Source organism: Pseudophryne corroboree, chromosome 6 (genome assembly GCF_028390025.1).
Source record: "Pseudophryne corroboree isolate aPseCor3 chromosome 6, aPseCor3.hap2, whole genome shotgun sequence".
Taxonomy (NCBI): Eukaryota; Metazoa; Chordata; class Amphibia; order Anura; family Myobatrachidae; genus Pseudophryne; species Pseudophryne corroboree.
The window spans coordinates 599,669,337-599,685,206 of NC_086449.1; the positions used below are offsets into that span (position 1 = coordinate 599,669,337).

Genomic DNA, 15,870 nt, shown 5'->3' on the forward strand with positions numbered 1-15,870 from the left:
TTGTTAATGTTATGTCCCATAGTAGTGCCCTACAGTAGTTTATTTTATGACCCATAGTAGTGCTCTAGTTCACATTACATCACATTGTAGGGCTGACAGTACACATTATACAACAATTCCCTAAAATACATACAATGTCCCAGTTTATACTATTTCACATTACAGCAGCTTCAGTTCATATTATGTAGTATTCATTCTCTCATCTTGCACCTTTTAAAACCAATGCAGTTCTTTTTCCTGCCTGGGGTGTCACTCTCTGCTTTGGTGCTTTTAGAACACTTTGGTCTGTATCACAGCACTAAGATATAGACCATGGTGTGCTAGAAACACCACAGCTGATAGCAACACCCCGGGCAGGAATGAACACTATTATGCAACATTATAGTGCCTTCACTTCATATTGTGCCACATTATAGTGCCCAAGTTCATATTAAGTAACTATATTACTCTCCATTTTATTTTATACCACATTACAATGAGCAGGTCCAGGGGCATAACTAGATGTATTGCAAATCCCAAGGCAAAAGCTTGTTAAGGGCCCCTGTGTACCACCTAATGGTGAAAAATATACATAAAACATGTCATTTTGACAGGGAAGGTGGTTTTCTCTCAGCTCTGGGCCATGTAACAGCTACAGTCCTTGCACCTATGGAAACTATGCTCTTGGGCAGCCAAGTGTGTGTCTTGGTATCCGGACTATAGGTCAACAGTCAAAAGGTCGACAGTCAATAGGTCAACCACTAATGGTCGACATGCATTAGGTCGACATGGTCAAAAGAAATACGTTGGTGGAGTATTGATATGGCGCTGCCCAACTGCTGACATAGGATAATTGTAGCCAATATGTAAAATATGAATGTAATACACATTTTGATATCCAAAATAACATAAAACTTGTAAAAATGTCAGACAAAGCATTGTATGATAGTACATAAAATACAGAACGAGTCTTACCAAGGATATACATGGGGGAGCTGCAGGTGATGGTTTATGCAGGGAAGTCCGGACTTACCCTGCATGTGTTCCCAGATCTTTTAATCCTCACTCCGGCAGGTGTCACTCCTCTGGTTCAGGCGATGATGAGGCCGTCCAACCTGGGGATGTTGCCAACCAGCTCCCCCACAATATCAAAGTGTGTATTAAATTAATATTTTACATATTGGCTACAATTATCCTATGTCAGCAATTGGGCAGCACCATATTCAATACTCCACCAACGTATTTCTATATATCCATTGTAGTGGGGTAGGGTACCCCATTCGTGTATTGAAAGGCTAGCTTACACCCAAGTGAAGCGCTATAGGTACTCTGTCACCCAATATATATTGACATGGTCAAAAGGTTGACATGGCCAAAAGGTCAACATGTAAAAGATAGTCAGTACAAAGGGTTGACAGGGTCACATGGTTGACATGACAATAATTGACACACATATAGTTAATACAAAGTTTTTAAAAAAATGTACATTTTTTTCAAGTTCATTTTTTTCAAGTTTTCATACCATCCACGTGGACTACGATTGGGAATAGTAGCACTGCTCAAAACATGGCTAGTGAAGCAAGCAATGCAAGGGGTGCAGTACACTAATGTGGTGTCTAGTTTGACTATTTGCATGTTGACCTTTTGACCCTGTCGACCTTTTCAACTGTCTACCTATTCTATGTTGATCTTTTGACCCTGTTGATCGTGTGCATGTTAACCATTTGGGGTCATCATAATGACTGTAAACCATTTTAGTGTAGATCTAATTATCCACACCCGTGTGTCTTTTACCACAGTTTTATCTTTTGCAAATGTCACTACAAAGCCCTTCCCTGGAATACAGCTATGCACCCAAATATTCATGGACTGAAACACCCACTTTGGGCATCTTCAGATGCGGCAATAATGATTGGTGCATCTTTAGACACCAACACCAGTCACAACATTGAAACTTCCCCCAGCCCTATGCTAGGTGCAGAATTTCCATGGAACCACTTGAAGTGAAACACTGCAACACTCCCATAATACTCCCATAAAACACCCCATCTCTGTGTGTCTGAACAGCCATCACCCAGTCACCGCTAGTGGTGCAAGTAGAAATATTTTCTTAGTGGTACTGAGCGCCGAAAAATTGCCGTGGTCATGTGTTGTGAGGGTGTGTGGCCACATGCTGCTAGTGGGAGTGGCTACATGACACTAGCAGCGTGGCTACATGACAGCCCCATTTTTTGGGGAATCTGGAGGCAAGGCTAAAATATACAGTAATGACTCCAGTATAATAGAAATATATAGTAATGCCCCCTATTTAAAAACAATATATAGTAATGCCTCCATTATAACAAGAAAATACAGCCACTGTCGCACTCCCAGTAACCCTGACAAAGTGGGAGGAGCCGTCATGCTGTCAAGTACCATGGTCTTGTTGCTTTGAGGCACATTATAATTGTGGTAATGGCAAAGTGTGTGGCAGGTGGTACTGCGTACCCGCTGCCAAATTCTCAAGGGTACTCCGTACCCAAGCGTACCCGCATACTTGCACCACTGGTCACCGCCCATGAACACTCAACATATTTCTACTACATTTTAGAGACCATGCATTCGAATCATTACTGTGACTCTGAGCACAGATCATCAGGATGCATGAACCATGCAACTTCAAACCACCGCGTCCAACATCCTCAGTATCCTCTCTAAAACTTGAGCTCTGGCATGTGAGCCGATTCTTCCATAAGCAATGCCATCAGTTATGTATATTATTGTAAATGGTGGTGGACAATGTGGTCTCTCTCAGATACTCGCCCTGAAATGTTTTCTCTTTGTTTCCCCTATATGAGCTTCTGTTTTCCCCAGACAGTCATGTGAACATTGCTGTACTCACAGTTCCTGTGAAATATCATTAAGTTCCGCAATTTTTGTCATTGCAGCTCCAGTCAAACGTATCCCGTCCATCACCTCATTCTTGAAATTGCTGACGTTCTACTTTGCTGGCCAAAATATTGGGAAACTCTGTTCATAGCCCTAGGTACAGTATGATAGGTTATTACGTGCTTCAATATCGATAAGAAGATTGATTGCACTATAATTTCTGTTTCTAATTTACACAAATATTAACTATTCCTTTATAGCTAATGTACTGCCTTCATAATAAATAAAGAAATATAAAACATAACTTATGCATAGCTAAACATTCTTATTTATTTTGATTAGTATTTAAAGTTCTATGAGAGACAAAGGGGGAGATTTATCAAAGCTTGGAGAGAGAAAAAGTGAAGAGACAAAGTACCAACCAATAATCTCCTGTCGTTTTAAAGGCTGTATTTCAAAAATGACAGCATCTGATTGGTTGATAATTTTTCTCTAAGCTTTGATAAATCTCCCCCATTGACACCAAATAAACCCATGTACAATGAAGTTTTGCATGAAGCAGCCATAATGAAAGTTTTTTTTATGGTCAGGGAAAAACAGTAGACGTGTGTCTCAGCCCAGGTTAAATGTTTTCTCTACTTCAAGGAAATGAAATTATATTGTGCTTTCCTGGAATATTACTATGGCAAACCTCAGTTTAATTGATAGATTTGTTTTCACGGAATAAAGTTAGTTTCCCTTGTGGAGAGACTTTATAAGAGTAACAAATAGAAGCAGGGATATTTCTGAGACTTATGCCATACAGACGCACTGAAGATGTTGCATGCATTTTCAGCAAGTATGATTTATAGCTTGTGTGCCCTGGCATAAGTGGTTATCACATGGATCAATGATCACTGTGACAGAATTGTTTCTCATGTCATGAGTAAACAACTATAAAAATCTTTAGGGATTTTGTGTTTTCTGCCAGCAGGAATTGGCGTCACAAGGATTGCACTTTAAATATAAAAGGAATGTGCATCACCTGGATAAAAAAAACAGGGCATTAATACATGCAGTGCTTTTTCCGTGGTACAGAGAAAACGGTGGCAGTACTCACTTGATGTTACAAGGTTTATAAAGATGCTTTGGACACATCTTTTATTAGTTTCTGTATTGATTTTACTTATTTTCTACTGTTTCAAGAACTAGATACTGTATGAGAATTACAAATATATAAAAACAAAGAGAAAAAAGACTGAGTTTATGCTATACTGTATTTTGACATGAAACCTGCTGGCCTCTGTCAGAAAGGTAAAGGAAGTTCACCTTCCAACATGACAATGATACAAAGCACACATCTAATAAGCTTGATGTACCTTAACATTATTGGCAGAAAAGAATGAAATAGAACTATAGAGTTCAGGTGTTTGTGTTTTTCTGAGTATTTCCACTGATTTTGCAAATGAACAACCTAGCTTTGGATGTCAGTAGATGGCAATATACCATTAAACCAACTATCAATTACTTAACATAGTCTACAATACAAACTGCAGGGAGTCTCTCCATAGGAGTAAAAGAGGATTCACTGATTGGTCAGTTCATGACAGTTCATTCTGACCAATCAGCATGTCCCCATTCTTTCGTATGGAGAGTGTCCCGAAGTGAACCCTTAATATGGCAGAACTTCGGGAGATGCAGTAGTGAATTTTTTTTGTTTCAGTAAGATTCGGGATACTACATCAACCCATCAACCAAAGTGGATGTGAACCCCTACATTTTGTGAGGGTTATATTGGTCAACAAGGACTGTGTTGGGTGTTTATATTTATTAAAATAATGCAATAGTCGATGTATGTGTCTCTTGTTTAATTTCTTTTCTTTTTTTTCTTTTTAACAAGGCAGAGCACAGGTGCCCATGAGCTCTTGATGAATGAGTATGCTGGACCATCATGCCCAGGCAGCCTTGCTAGGACCTGCAGTCCACCTGTAAAGAACAATGGCCCAAATGTATTAAGCCTTAATAAGTGATAAAGTGGAGATGGATAAAGAGTGATAAATGACCAGCCAATCAGCTACTAGCTGTCATCTTTCAAACAAAGCCTGTGACATGACAGTTAGGAAGCTTATTGCTGGTCATTTATCAGTCTTTTTCCATCTCCACTTTATCTCTTCTAAAGGCTTAATACATTTGAGCCCATATTATTTAAACATTATTTACACTACTACCTCCACACTCAGAGCCCAGGGCTGTAACCTTGGGGAGGGAAACTCCATTTTTTGGACTGACCAGTTTGGGCTGATAGCTGTCAGGGCAAGGTTACACCATGTTGTGTGCCCCCCTCCTTTAGCATCAACTTGGTCAGTCTAGTGCTGGTTACTGAAAAAAAGAGGGGGGGGGGGGAGTGCGCACACCATTCTATCCCAATACTAGCCTAGGCTCAGAGGACTGGGGCTGGATAATGATTTGGGGAGGGGGGGGGGAATGCATTGCCCCTTTTCTTTTTTTTTTTTTTTTTTAGCTTTTAAATCTTATTAATAAAAGAAAGCCTGCACAGATCATAGTGCTCTAGAGCCATCATAGACTGCTGTTTGCTTTGCTGATGAATAAGGGATTGAAATTTGATGGGCATCGACAGCAGGTGATGAATAACTGTCAAAACCGATGCATAGTAAATATGTTTTTTTACACTGCAAACCGCCATTGATGCCTGTTGGTTTAAATTAGGCAGCAAAGCCAACATTTAGTAAATATACCCTTGAGTATTAGTTTGCACTAGTGTATGGTAGGTCTTATCTATTTTTTGCCCCTGCTTTTTCTTTTTTTGGGTCACAAGTGTTCAATGTTCACATCACAAAATCCTGCAATTTTAGTAAAGGTGTGTAGATTTGTTTATATCCACTCTAAATCAGACAGACTAGCACTGAATTTTTACAATATAGCTCACCAAAGCCAAAGACAAGGACAAAAGTACAGTTAAAAATAGAACCACTGAAATACCACAAACCCCACTCACAGCCTGCACTTGTATGAAGGCTGCCTTAAACTAACTGCAACAGAGGTTTTTTTTTAACAATAAACACATAAAGAAAAGCAGGGGGGAAATCACACAACCTGCACAAATAGTCTAGACAGTAAACTAAAGTACAGATGTCCCATATACAATACATAGAGTCTTCCAGTGACTCATATACAGTACATCCCCCCATATCTCTGGCTGATGTGAAATGCAAACCATGATTCTGTATCCCTGGCACTGACAGGTACTACTAACCCCCTCACTACTTCTGTATATGGTCCTGCCTGTCTGCTTCCTTGACCGTTTCTTAGGGGTATATTGTAGGTTTCACTTGTAGGACTGGGGCAGGCCAATTTGCTCAATGCATGTGAACCCTTAAATAACAAAATACTATATTTTTTATTCCTCCAATAGATTGATATATATATTTAATATTATCATTAATGTATATATGTGGGCATGCAAGTTACACTTGATACAACAAACTGAATGAAAATTTGTGTTATAAAAAAAAAAAATCACAATTTTATCTGAGCTTTGTAACAGTTTCAGTTCTTAATAAAATAATGATGTGTTCAGTTTTAGTTCTTTTTCTTATATTACAGGAAAGTATTTTTTATGTTTGTTTAATCTATTTTACAGAGAGACTGTCTGTAACTGTTAAATTACAATATATTTCTGTATAGTTTGCCATCAGGGGTGTCAGAACGTTTTTTGGTTGGGGGGGGTCAAGATAAAATCTCAGTTTGGCGCCCCTAGCTCCTGGCCACCTTAGGCACCTTAAGACTCTTGCACCTGTATGGAACTCTATGGAGCAGCTGGAAGTTGCCCCTTGTACACATTAAACCTGGTAGAGCCCCTTATACACATTATGTAAGGTAGAGCCCATTACACACATTACGCCTAGTAGTGCCCATTATACACAGTACGCCTGGTAGAGCCGCTTGTACACATTATGCCTAGTAGAGCCCCTATGCACATTACGCCTTGTAGAGACCATTATACACATTACACCTGGTAGAGCCCATTACACATGTTACACATTATACCTGGTAGAGCCAATTACACATGTTACACATTACTCTTCTTAGAGCCCATTACACATGTTACACAATATGCCTGGTAGAGCTCATTACACATGTTACACAATACGTCTGGTAGAGACCATTATACACATTACGCCTGTGGCAGGAGATGTACTTTGCCACCTGTAAGCTACACACAGGGTCCTGGGGGTAGGTGGGAAGTGTGGATGGACCAGGTTCCCATCCACTTGGCCCAGACCAGGTCTTATAGGCTTCGTAGCCCAAGAAGCTGCTTCATCAGCCAGCACCGGAGTCCCTCCCATGAGTCAGGGCTCCTGAAGGCAGTTAGTGTCCAGGTGAAAGGCCTGCTAGGGACAGTGGGATCTATATACACATACATATATATATATATATATATATATATATATATACTGTCTGCCTTTACTTTTTATTGCTCTTTATAAAAACACAGCTGGATACTGAATCCACATGCTGCCAGGGATCTCAGTCCTTCCCTGCAGCCAATAACTGAGCAGCAGGCTGCTTCATTCATACATTATTGGACAGCTGAGCCGTCGCTCAGCTGCCCCGTCTGTGGCTGTGCTCTCTGCTGCCTGCGCCTAGCCGGCCGCCGCTGCAGTGGGGACGGGAGCTCACCCCCACCACCACCTCTCAGCTCCTTAATCTGGAACTACGGCGAGAAAGCAGCTTCAGCTCTGCCTGCCGTGTAAACTTATGGTATAACAGTGCGGGACGCACCGCTGCTAATACAGCAGCGCGGGTAGCGCTGAAGCTGGCCGCTGTGGCTGCACAGGGTGCGGGTCCAGATGGGTTGGTGCTTCTCTCATGTTTTGGGTGAAGCGAGCTGCCCCCTTGCCCCCCATTCCGACGCCCCTGTTTGCCATGTAAGCTATTCCTTCTAAGGAGTAATAATATTGCTAAAATGTATCTTGCCTGTTGTTCTTTCTAAGTAGTAATAATGGGCCTAATTCAGACCTGATCGCTGCTGTGCGTTTTCGCACAGTAGCTATCAGGTCTGAACTGCACATGCCGATGGCTGTCTCAGCCCTGCGATCACCTCTGCTTGATTGACAGGCAGAGGAGATCGCTGGGTGGGAGGGGGCGGGCCAGCAGCATTTGGCCACCGTTTAGGAGGCGCTTTACGGGCAATGCAGGTATGCCCGGACCGTTGGGGGGGGGGCGGGCTGTGGCGGCTGCGTGACATCACACGCAGCTGCTGCGACCCTCACATCGACGAGTAGCTCCTGCCAGCGCGCAGGAGCTGTGCTGGCAGGGAGCTACTCCTACAGTACAAAAGCATCGCCGCTGTGCAATGCTTTTGTACTTATGCGGGGGGTCGGGCCTGACATGCGGGGCGGACTAGCCCTGTGCTGGGCGTCCCCCCGCATGTCTGTGTGACTGACTGTAGATGTGTTAAATTTAGCACATCTACGATCAGGTCTGAATTAGGTCCAAGGTTGCAAGAACATAGCATTAATGAGGCTTAGTGTAAAGTGCCACTCTTTTTCCCCCTTCGTCTTTAGGTACCAAACTTGGGGTTATCAGTAGCACTCCTCAACATAAAGATCTAACTTTGAACCTTTACTAAGAGATTAGGCTAAACATATTGGGAACATTGGGAATATATCAGAGGCATTACAAGGGGGTGCAGACTGTACTCAGGTGTCACCCTTCTAGGGGGTTACAACAAAATGCAAGCTCTTCCCTAGTGACAGGGAGCTGGGTGCTGCAAACCTTGCCCTTGCCACTCAGAGGGAGCCAGCAATGCAGCCCTAGAATGCTGGGCACGGCCCCAAAGTGATGTAAACGTGGGTACGTGCAGACCATGCCCCCTCTTGACACACCATGCCCCCTTTTTAAACTATTGGCCACACCGGGTGTCACTGACCTTACTGCCACCACTGAACCCCTACAAACACCTACAAGAATAATACGTAACTTATGTGGTTAGATTTGGTTCAGGAACTTGACCCTTTCTTTTCTCTTGAGCATAGCAAGTTTGATCAGATTTTTTTTATTTTGAAATATCAGAGCCTATGCCAAATTTAGAGTTGTCTTCTCCTATAGGTGTGACACCCCAAAAGGTGTGGCTGTAGGTAAGGTTCTTCTACTAGACGCAAGTCACGTAGTGAGTTTGGAAAGAACCTGGTTTATTAACTAGCAATTCTTTTGGGTTTAGCAAAGGAGCAAATACATAGACCCTCTATAGACTAGATGTTAACACACTTAATATCAGTTTTGAACTGTAGACATTCACAGAATTATCAGACAATTTCCCGTCAACAGTGTATTGCAGTGTATTAAAGACCACAGGTGAACTCTCAACCTTATGCTAAACTCCAAATCATCTATAATAAATTACCCAGGAATAAACAGGCAACAGGGTTAATGGCAAGTACAAGCAATTAATAACAGAAAAGAAAAAGTTGTTAGTAATTAAGCATATTAGACAATACACAACCAAAGTCTTGGCGGCCGGTTTTATGGCATTGGCCCAATTGCAATCCAGCTGATAGCCAGCAGGAGTAACTCAGAGCGGTGCCAGTCCAGGGTCCATATACCTCAAAGAGCTCGTATACGGGCAAGTCACAAAGGAATAGCATGCATCTTAGTACATTTGTATTCCTTAGGGAGTAAGTATTGTTAAGACAGCAGACTTTATTGAAAGCGAACTGGTTCCTTACTATCCTAGCCTGCTGAGTACAATGTCATTTGCAAAGGGTTTCCTATTTCCCTAAATCCTCTTGTAGCAGTTATTGGAGATAGGAGGATTTTTTATGCAACTCTGAGTTCCGGCTGCGTACTCCTAGTCATACAATAAGGACTTAAGTACGCTGACGACAAACAGACGACTGTAGTCTCTTCCAGGGAACAATTACAATTTGGCCAGAGCGAGGGCTTATTCCACCTAAGGGTTATATGAGGCAGCTTGACAGTTCTCTTACGGGCAGGGCTGTAAATACACTCTGTTAATTAGAAAATCCTGCAGCTAAATCAACAGCCTCTGAGCATGGGATTACATGCAACTTTGTAGCTAAATGGCAGAGCTGCTGCTTACTAGGAGCTGTCACTAAAATAGTTGTGAAACTGCCAGATATGACTCCGCCTCCCAGGGCTAACCTGAGTGTGGTGCTGTTCAATGTAAGTGGGAGGGGAGTTTGATCTCACCACCTCCCCGGGTTACAGCGCCGCCCTCCTCTGCCTCCTGAGTGGATGTGCTGGCCCTCCGTCCGCCTTCTGGGTTGGTGCAGTCAGCTCCTCCGCCTACCGCTGCTTGACGGAAGCTCCGGGAAGACCGGAGAATCAGCAGTCAGATGGGGACCCAGTGCAGATTGCTAAAGCTGGGTTAGGTCTCGGGCACCAGCTACCGCTGCGCTTCTCAATGACCTGCTCACAAGATACTAGACCGGGGACACCGCTCCGCCTCCTCTCCGTCTCACCAGCCACAGACTCCCTCGCAACTGTCTCTAACCACCCGCCGCCGCCCGTTACCTCCTTCGCCCCCCCGGCTCCCCATGATCCGGGCACTGCTCTGGAGCCAGCATGCGGGGCATGGTAAGTCCCTCACTCGCACTGGCTCCCGCAGTTCGCGCTGGCCCCAGCAACTTGCACACTGCTACCAATTAAATGCACGGTAGCCTGCAGCAGCTCAGCCAATTTACATAACATATACATTTAGGGGTACTACATCGGTTCCACTACTTTTTTCTTTTTCTTCGATTACTTTTATAAATTTCTATAATACACAAAATGGTAAAAAAAAAATGCTGTATATTTTTACGTTATAGTTCCTTCAAATCTTATTTTACCTCAGACTCAGACACAAGGGAAATAAGTGTAACAGGCTTGTGCATGCAGTAGTATGACGATGAAAGCGCTGTCAGAAATGTCATATCTCTGGCTCATATATAAATTATAACAGTTTAAATCAAAATTTAGAGATCTGACTCAATAATCTGAAATTCATACAAGGCTTTGGCAGGGATGTTAGGCTGTCCAGCTTGCATCATTATCCTCAACAAAATGTAAGTATTAAGTATTTAACACAGATAATATATGCACAACCCCCAATAAATAGGATTTATTAACATAAATATATGACATTTTCAATCAAGAAAAAATACTAATGTACATCACTACTGTAGTATTATGCAGTCATTGTGCTCCTGGCAGATGCTGTTGTACAGTATGAGTCTGACTCAGTGTTGCACGGAGATGTTGACACAGGTGCGTTTTTTGCACTACTGCGTCTTATGCTAATGGTGCATACAATTTTTTTTAAATTGAGATGCTTTGCACCTATGGAAATCCATCTTGTTGCATCTTTATATTAGTGAGGTGCACCGGAAATTTTTCGGGTTTTGTGTTTTGGTTTTGGATTCGGTTCCGTGGCCATGTTTTAGATTCGGACGCGTTTTGGCAAAACCTCCCTGAAATTTTTTTGTCGGATTTGGGTGTGTTTTGGATTCGGGTGTTTTTTTTACAAAAAACCCTCAAAAACAGCTTAAATCATAGAATTTGGGGGTCATTATGATCCCATATTATTATTAACCTCAATAACCATAATTTCCACTCATTTTCAGTCTATTCTGAACACCTCACAATATTATTTTTAGTCCTAAAATGTGCATCGAGGTCGCTGGATGACTAAGCTAAGCGACCCAAGTGGCCGACACAAACACCTAGCCCATCTAGGAGTGGCACTGCAGTGTCAGACAGGATGGCAGATTTAAAAAATAGTCCCCAAACAGCACATGATGCAAAGAAAAAAAGAGGTGCACCAAGGTCGCTGGATGGCTAAGCTAAGCGACACAAGTGGCCGACACAAACACCTGGCCCATCTAGGAGTGGCACTGCAGTGTCAGACAGGATGGCACTTCCAAAAATAGTCCCCAAACAGCACATGATGCAAAGAAAAAAAGAGGTGCAATGAGGTAGCTGTGTGACTAAGCTAAGCGACACAAGTGGCCGGCACAAACACCTGGCCCATCTAGGAGTGGCACTGCAGTGTCAGACAGGATGGCACTTCAAAACAATAGTCCCCAAACAGCACATGATGCCAAGAAAAAAAGAGGCGCAATGAGGTAGCTGTGTGACTAAGCTAAGCGACCCAAGTGGCCGACACAAACACCTGGCCCATCTAGGAGTGGCACTGCAGTGTCAGACAGGATGGCACTTCAAAAAAATAGTCCTCAAACAGCACATGATGCAAAGAAAAAAAGAGGCACAATGAGGTAGCTGTGTGACTAAGATAAGCGATACAAGTGGCTGACACAAACACCTATGCCCATCTAGGAGTGGCACTGCAGTGTCAGACAGGATGGCACTTAAAAAAAAATAGTCCTCAAACAGCACATGATGCAAAGAAAAAAAGAGGCGCAATGAGGTAGCTGTGTGACTAAGCTAAGCGACCCAAGTGGCTGACACAAACACCTGGCCCATCTAGGAGTGGCACTGCAGTGTCAGACAGGATGGCAGATTTAAAAAATAGTCCCCAAACAGCACATGATGCAAAGAAAAAAAGAGGTGCACCAAGGTCGCTGGATGGCTAAGCTAAGCGACACAAGTGGCCGACACAAACACCTGGCCCATCTAGGAGTGGCACTGAAGTGTCAGACAGGATGGCACTTCCAAAAATAGTCCCCAAACAGCACATGATGCAAAGAAAAATGAAAGAAAAAAGAGGTGCAAGATGGAATTGTCCTCCCACCCACCCTTATTTTGTATAAACAGGACACACACACTTTAACAAACCCATCATTTCAGCGACAGGGTCTGCCACACGACTGTGACTGAAATGACTGGTTGGTTTGGGCCCCCACCAAAAAAAGAAGCAATCAATCTCTCCTTGCACAAACTGGCTCTACAGAGGCAAGATGTCCACCTCCTCCTCTTCCTCCGATTCCTCACCCCTTTCACTGTGTACATCCCCCTCCTCACAGATTATTAATTCGTCCCCACCGGAATCCACCATCTCAGGTCCCTGTGTACTTTCAGGAGGCAATTGCTGGTGAATGTCTCCACGGAGGAATTGATTATAATTCATTTTGATGAACATCATCTTCTCCACATTTTCTGGAAGTAACCTTGTACGCCGATTGCTGACAAGGTGAGCGGCTGCACTAAACACTCTTTCGGAGTACACACTGGAGGGGGGGCAACTTAGGTAAAATAAAGGCAGTTTGTGCAAGGGCCTCCAAATTGCCTCTTTTTCCTGCCGGTATACGTACGGACTGTCTGACGTGCCTACTTGGATGCGGTCACTCATATAATCCTCCACCATTCTTTCAATGGTGACAGAATCATATGCAGTGACAGTAGACGACATGTCAGTAATCGTTGGCAGGTCCTTCAGTCCGGACCAGATGTCAGCACTCGCTCCAGACTGCCCTGCATCACCGCCAGCGGGTGGGCTCGGAATTCTTAGCCTTTTCCTCGCACCCCCAGATGCGGGAGAATGTGAAGGAGGAGCTGTTGACGGGTCACGTTCCGCTTGACTTGACAATTTTCTCACCAGCAGGTCTTTGAACCTCTGCAGACTTGTGTCTGCCGGAAAGAGAGATACAACATAGGTTTTAAATCTATGATCGAGCACGGTGGCCAAAATGTACTGCTCTGATTTCAATAGATTGACCACCCGTGAATCCTGGTTAAGCGAATTAAGGGCTCCATCCACAAGTCCCACATGCCTAGCAGAATCACTCTGTTTTAGCTCCTCCTTCGATGTTTTCAGCTTCTTCTGCAAAAGCCTGATGAGGGGAATGACCTGACTCAGGCTGGCAGTGTCTGAACTGACTTCACGTGTGGCAAGTTCAAAGGGTTGCAGAACCTTGCACAACGTTGAAATCTTTCTCCACTGCACTTGAGTCAGGTGCATTCCCCCTCCTTTGCCTATATCATAGGCAGATGTATAGGCTTGAATGGCCTTTTGCTGCTCCTCCATCCTCTGAAGCATATAGAGGGTTGAATTCCACCTCGTTACCACCTCTTGCTTCAGATGATGGCAATGCAGGTTCAGGACTGTTTGCTGGTGCTCCAGTCTTTGGCACGCGGTGGCTGAATGCCGAAAGTGGCCCACAATTCTTCGGGCCACCGACAGCATCTCTTGCACGCCCCTGTCGTTTTTTAAATAATTCTGCACCACCAAATTCAATGTATGTGCAAAACATGGGACGTGCTGGAATTTGCCTAGATGTAATGCACGCACAATATTTATGGCGTTGTCCGATGTCACAAATCCCCAGGAGAGTCCAATTGGGGTAAGCCATTCTGCGATGATGTTCCTCAGTTTCCGTAAGAGGTTGTCAGCTGTGTGCCTCTTATGGAAAGCGGTGATACAAAGCATACCCTGCCTAGGAACGAGTTGGCGTTTGCGAGATGCTGCTACTGGTGCCACCGCTGCTGTTCTTGCTGCGGGAGGCAATACATCTACCCAGTGGGCTGTCACAGTCATATAGTCCTGAGTCTGCCCTGCTCCACTTGTCCACATGTCCGTGGTTAAGTGGACATTGGGTACAACTGCATTTTTTAGGACACTGGTGACTCTTTTTCTGACGTCTGTGTACATTTTCGGTATCGCCTGCCTAGAGAAATGGAACCTAGATGGTATTTGGTACCAGGGACACAGTACCTCAATCAAGTCTCTAGTTCCCTGTGAATTAATGGTGGATACCGGAAACACGTTTCTCACCACCCAGGCTGCCAAGGCCTGAGTTATCCGCTTTGCAGCAGGATGACTGCTGTGATATTTCATCTTCCTCGCAAAGGACTGTTGGACAGTCAATTGCTTACTGGAAGTAGTACAAGTGGTCTTCTGACTTCCCCTCTGGGATGACGATCGACTCCCAGCAGCAACAACAGCAGTGCCAGCAGCAGTAGGCGTTACACTCAAGGATGCATCGGAGGAATCCCAGGAAGGAGAGGACTCGTCAGACTTGACAGTGACATGGCCTGCAGGACTATTGGCTTTCCTGTCTAAGGAGGAAATTTACACTGAGGGAGTTGGTGGTATGGTTTGCAGGAGCTTGGTTACAAGAGGAAGGGATTTAGTGGTCAGTAGACTGCTTCCGCTGTCATCCAAAGTTTTTGAACTTGTCACTGACTTATGATGAATGCGGTACAGGTGATGTATAAGGGAGGATGTTCCTAGGTGGTTAACGTCCTTACCCCTACTTATTACAGCTTGACAAAGGCAACACACGGCTTGACACCAGTTGTCCGCATTTCTGTTGAAATATTTCCACACCGAAGAGGTGAATTTTTTTTTTGTATTTTGACCAGGCATGTCAATGGCCATATTCCTCCCACGGACAACAGGTGTGTCCCCGGGTGCCTGACTTAAACAAACCACCTCACCATCAGAATCCTCCTTGTCAATTTCCTCCTCAGCGCCAGCAACACCTATATCCTCATCCTGGTGTACTTCAACAGTGACATCTTCAATTTGACTATCAGGAACTGGACTGCGGGTGCTCCTTCCAGCACTTGCAGGGGGCGTGCAAATGGTGGAAGGCGCAACCTCTTCCCATCCAGTGTTGGGAAGGTCAGGCATCGCAACCGACACAATTGGACTCTCCTTGGGGATTTGTGATTTAGAAGAATGCACAGTTCTTTGCTGTGCTTTTGCCATCTCAACTCTTTTAAGTTTTTTAGCAGGAGGATGAGTGCTTCCATCCTCATGTGAAGCTGAACCACTAGAAATGAACATAGGCCAGGCCCTCAGCCGTTACTTGCCACTCTGTGTCGTAAATGGCACATTGGCAAGTTTAAGCTTCTCCTCAGACGATTTTGATTTAGATTTTTGGGTCATTTTACTGAGCTTTATTTTTTTTGGATTTTGCATGCTCTCTACTATGACATTGGGCATCGGCCTTGGCAGACGACGTTGATGGCATTTCATCGTCTCGGCAATGACGAGTGGCAGCAGCTTCAGCACGAGGTGGAAGTGGATCTTGATCTTTCCCTAATTTACCCTCCACA

At 44.0% G+C, this 15,870-nt stretch overlaps 1 protein-coding gene across 3 annotated transcripts in view; it reads right to left on the reverse strand.

The window, feature by feature from the left end:
* The window catches only part of HTR4 (5-hydroxytryptamine receptor 4), a 908,015-nt gene that overhangs the window by 643,121 nt on the left and 249,024 nt on the right, over positions 1 to 15,870 (reverse strand). For 2 of the 3 annotated variants that reach the window (XM_063928018.1, XM_063928020.1), the window contains exon 2: positions 2,861 to 3,000. The exons of the other annotated variant lie outside the window; for it this stretch is intronic. The gene's annotated coding sequence lies outside the window, so the exon portion shown is untranslated. The remainder of the gene's footprint in view (positions 1 to 2,860; positions 3,001 to 15,870) is intronic. 3 annotated transcript variants of the gene reach the window in all.